General features: G+C 35.2%; 2 long non-coding RNA genes across 2 annotated transcripts; one reads left to right on the top strand and one right to left on the bottom strand.

The window, feature by feature from the left end:
- Positions 1-1,641: 1,641 nt before the first annotated feature.
- On the top strand, positions 1,642-2,249 carry LOC138895042 (uncharacterized). Its single transcript, XR_011409254.1, has 2 exons — positions 1,642-1,824; positions 1,929-2,249. It is a non-coding gene; the product is annotated as an uncharacterized lncRNA (long non-coding RNA).
- A 288-nt stretch (positions 2,250-2,537) lies between these two features.
- On the bottom strand, positions 2,538-4,383 carry LOC108948847 (uncharacterized). The gene is made up of 2 exons (XR_004512560.2): positions 2,970-4,383; positions 2,538-2,886 (listed from the first exon to the last, which is right to left on the bottom strand). It is a non-coding gene; the product is annotated as an uncharacterized lncRNA (long non-coding RNA).
- Positions 4,384-5,287: the final 904 nt, after the last annotated feature.

Here is a 5,287-nt window from a genome sequence, read left to right on the forward strand (position 1 = left end):
AGAGGGGATCGCTTGGATCGATTTCGAAATTTCCAGGAACCCCAATATTCACCTTTGTACTAGCTATTTCGCTCAAATCATCCACAACCATGAATGATATCAACTTGTTACAAGAATAACAATGCACAAGCAGAAATTGGAAGAAAACCCCCCACTATATACAATCGAATTAGGGCAAAACGAGATCGAATAGAAAAATCAATCGAACTAGGGCCAAGGTAAAAAACGATAGACGAAACCAATGAAATAGCCTATTAGGAGATGATGAATCAGAGCAACCGAGCTCTGATGCCATGTTGATTTCATATAGCCTGACCTCACTCGGGCTCAGCTTGAGCGACAGTGGAGGTCGAAGAGAGATAGAGCATATGAGACTGAATTGGAAAAAATAAACATTGATCTATTATTGATGCTTGTATAGTGTATATATACAAATTCCTAACTAACTAACTCATTAGCTGAATAGAAAAAATAGCCACTTTATAACCGACTAACCACTTTACAATTATCTAGCCATGTTACATAATTAAGTAATCTCAACATTGTGTATATATTATGTACCAAAAGTCATCTCATCTAAGTATATGATGTTGTTTTGTCTCTTTCTTTATCTCAATTTCTATGAAAATCTCATGTTTACAGTTTTTCTTTATACCTTTGCATGTTTGCTAAGAGGAGTCCCCTCCGTGCGAGAAATATAACTTTTTAAATAGTTTAGCTTTTTAAACAGTTTAAATTGTCTTCTCTAGGGCGAATTTTGGTTGTCCTCCTACAATTATGCTATCATCGTTAATATCCTCTTTCTCTCTCCCTCTCTCTCTCTCTCTCAAGGTAACTAGCACTTATACTCTAATTTATCTTGTGATGATAGATTGTTGATTGACATTTTTAAGAAAGAAGAAAATAAACACAATATCATCAAATGGAATCCATGTAGTTATGGTGATTAGTATGTGATCCCATTGTTGTGTTGATGAATTCTAATTGCAAAATAATGCTCTTTATTGACAATATGGGGATCACTCCTTAATTTCTATTGGACTTTTTACTCTAGTCCAGTTAATTCCTAATCAAATGCCCTTTGACTATATTCTGCTAGCATCTAATGGATCTATATGTATGAAATGATAATCAAATGTTATATTAACAGTGTAATTTTGATATGTTCTAGACCAAATATTGTATTAATTAAAGTTCAAAATAATATTAGTTTGCTTATGGGGAAAACCAAAGGCTTCATAATCAAATTTGTATACATGTTCTACCATAAGGCTCCACCCAAAGTAAGTTTAGGCAAAATGCCTTAAAATCCCCCTAAACTTATCGCGAATTATTAGTTTCCTCCCTAAACTATCTCGGGTTCGAATTACCCCCTCTGCCCCTACACTAGGAGGGGGTAATTTAAAAAAAACCTGGAGTGCCACATGGCACAAGAAGTGATCACAAATGGTCTTTGGCGCGTGAGGGTGGATAAAAAGGGCCACCTAATCAGCTATAATGGTAAGAAAGAAGAAAAAAAAAACATAATCAACATTTTCCTTTTATTTTTCTATATTGCTAACGGCTATTCTTTCATTTCTTCCTCTTTATAAGTTCCTCCATTAAAGCATAACTATTGCTCTTTCTTTTTGTATAATTCTAGATTTTCTTCTTTAATTGTTAAAGTTATTGTTCTTGGTTTTCTTCCCAGTTTTCTCCAAGACATTAAAGATGAACCCACTTTGTAGATGTGGGTATCCATCTCATTTGAAAATTTTATGGTCAAATGACAATTCGGGAAAAAGATTATTTGGTTGTAAGAACTATAAGGTATGATAAAGTAATGTTTAGAAGGTTTAAATTGGTTATAATTTATGCTGGGTTTGTTCTAGAATTTTTTCATAAAAAAATTGATAGTTGTGTTTTTTGTATCGGTTAAAGGTCGTAAGGCTTGTAATTGTTTTGAGTGGTACGAACCGAAATTTTCAAAACAAGCTAATGTTGTTATTTTGGGTTTGTTGAAGAAGAGAAATAAACAATAGCAAGAGTTGAAGTGGAGAAGAACATTGAAGATCAGTTTATGTATTAGTGTAGTATGAAATGTGATATTGTATTTTAGTTGGTATCCAATTTAATCTAATTTTTATTGGTATCTATGTATTTGATAAATAGTAGAATGAATTGTAATATTTAGAGCACAGGATGAGATGAGATGATTATTCCTAATTTTCATGATAATCACAACACTACTGCCAAATGCTTTCTTTCCTATAGTTTGTAGTTGTTACATAGATTGTCTCGATCGACCTCTCTTCAAGAATTCTTCTAGTAACAATTAGAAATTTATTTTTTTTTCTTTTTTTATTGCTTAGAATTCATGGTATTAGTAAACAAAGGATAAATTAAGCTAATGTGGTTAATTAAAATTGGCAGTACTCCTTGGTTTTCATTAATTCATCACTTGAAATATAGACACTGCCACAATAAAAAACTGAAAATTGCTAGTTTGCGTAACAAAACTGGATAGCAACAAAAATCTGGATAGTATCACAACAGAGTTGTTTACATAAAAATCGGACATCTACACAAAATACTATCAAAAAGAAAGTTGTAATTATCTGATTACATCCCAAGCATACACCAAAAAGCTAACTTAATCAGAGAACAAACCTATGTTGTTTCTTTGGATGGAGATTTTCCAGTTTGAGATGTTGTTTGAATCTTAATAGCCTTTGATTTTTTTTGGACTCTATGCATAGTACTTTTCATTTGGAGTTCTCTTTGACTAATAGATGGCTTTCCTTTCCACTTCAAAAACTTGCTAGGCTTATACCCAATATCACCTGTAACTTCAACGGAATTCATCACTGTGGGTGTGGTAACTAATCTGCTGCTATGCAAACCTTGCTAAAATTATGAGAAAAAATTTAAATATAACTCAAAAAGATAATAGAAGTAATAAAGTGATAGTAAACTGGGAAACCACTTACATTAACACAACTATAACCAGTCTTAGATATAAATACACCATATCCTACAACTCTTTGACTCTTGTACTTACTTGTGCTCGCTCTAGCTTCACCTCCCTTACTTGTAGATTCTTGTTGACTGTCAACAACACTTCTCTTTCTTGTACTTCCAGTTGATGACTGTTAGGAAGCATTATACTGACATAAAACAAGTTAAATTACAAATATGTCAATAATTTAAAGGTAAGCGGGGTATATAAAATTTACCTCTGTTGTGGGTATTGTGTTCCTGTAGTTGTTATTGCTCTTGTGGAAGATGTTGCATCAGGCTTTGAAGGACAACTTATGTTATTATGTTTACTGGACTTGCAAATCGAGCATGTCATAGATATTCCCATTTTTTATAACTTTCCAACTCTTTTAATTTCTCCTTCCTCCTTTCTTCTATTCTTCTTTGGCCTGACATGCCTTTTCTAACTGCAAGTGGCTCAATATTTGGATTTGATGTAGCTTGCCACATTATCATATTGGGGACAACTTGTATGAAATTGGAATAAGCTCGTAACTATGTCTCATTTTTTGTACCATGATGCAATTGACTCGGATGCATCAATCCTCCTAAACTGCATTGTTGTTATGGTATGTGCACAAGGAATACCTTTCAGTTGCCATGACCTGCAACTACAATATTCTCTTTCCAGGTGAACAATAAACTTAACTATACCTTCCATAATTTCATATCCATGTTCTCCATTCCAATAAATCCTACACTTCATTGAATTCTCCACATTAGTGTTGAAGTTCTTCAGTGCCATTGGAGATATCTCAACCACCCAAGTTTCAGCAAAATCTGTGTAATAACCCGGTCGGTCATTTTGAGTGTTGCAACCATATTTTCCCATTTATTGCTTATTATATGCTTAATTGTTGTTAAGTGATTTGGCGGGGTAGTTGGTTTGATCTCGGGGATGTTTCAGAATGAATTGGGACACTTAGTCCCAAGGTTAGAAGTCTAAGTTGTAAGTGTGGACTGTATGTTGACTTATATGTAAATGGCATCAGAATGGAGTTTTGACGGTTCTAATAGCTCCGTAGGGTGATTTTGGACTTAGCAGTATGTATGGATAGTGATTTGGAGGTCCGTAGTTGATTTTGACTTGAATTGGCGAAAGTCAGAAAATTTAAAGTTTGGAGAGTTGAGAAGTTTGACCGAGAGTTGAGTTTGTGGTTTTCGGGCTTGGATTTCGGTTCCGAAAGTTGTAGTAGGTCCATATGTTATTTATGACTTGTGTAAAAAAAATTGAGGTTAATCGAATTTGATTTGATAAGTTTCGGTATCGATTGTAGAAGTTGGAATTCACTAATTATCATTAGGCTTGAATTGGGATGCGATTCGTATTTTTTTATATTGTTTGATGTGATTTGAGGCCACGACTAAGTTCGTATCATATTTTAGGACTTGTTTGTATATTTGGTTGAGGTCCCTGAGCCTAAGGTGGATTTGGGATGGTTATCGGAGTGGAATTTGACTTGGATGATTGTTGAGGTCTGCTGAAGTTCTCTGATATAGTTTCCTTCTATACGATCGCAAGGTTAGGTCCGCTATCACGAAGGGTCTTTGTGGGTTGTGGGATTTATCCCCTTTGCGTTCGCATAGAGAGGGTTGCGATCGCGAAGGTAGTGAAGCTTGTGCTTCGCAAACTTGTATAGTGGATCGCGTTCGCATACGAGGATATGAGGCATATGGGATCACGCGAAGTTGTTCTACGTGATCGCGTGAGCATGTTTGCAATCGCGTAGGTCTGTGTATCAGTGAACCGCGTTCGTGTGGAGTCAACCGCGTTCGTGAAGGCCATTTTTGGGGGCATCTTTGTTTTGTTTTTTGCGATCGCGATCGCTAGGGACTTTCCGCGATCGCGAAGAGTAATCACTTGGCAGCAGTGTTAAATTTCCAAAACAAGTGTTTGAACCTATTTTTCATATTTTGAGCTAGAGATCTCGGATTTGGGTGATTCTTGAAAGGCTTTTCAAGGAGTTGATTGGAGTAAGTGATTCTAACTCGATTTTAGTTGTATTTCATGAATCCATTGTTATTTTTGTCATTTAATTAGTGATTGGAGTTGGAAACATTTGGGAAAATGGTGAAACCTTTTAGGGCAAATTTTGGGGATTTGAGTGGCGTTTTGGTATCGGATTTGAGTAATTTTGGCATGGTTGGACTCGTGGTTGAATTAGTATTTGGATTTTTTAACCTTTGTCGGATTCCGAGATGTGGGCCCAAGGTTGACTTTTTGAGTTGACTTTTGATTAAGAACTTAGCATTTTCATGTGGAGTTGAT

This window comes from Nicotiana tomentosiformis, chromosome 7 (assembly GCF_000390325.3).
Source record: "Nicotiana tomentosiformis chromosome 7, ASM39032v3, whole genome shotgun sequence".
In the NCBI taxonomy this organism is placed as follows: domain Eukaryota; kingdom Viridiplantae; phylum Streptophyta; class Magnoliopsida; order Solanales; family Solanaceae; genus Nicotiana; species Nicotiana tomentosiformis.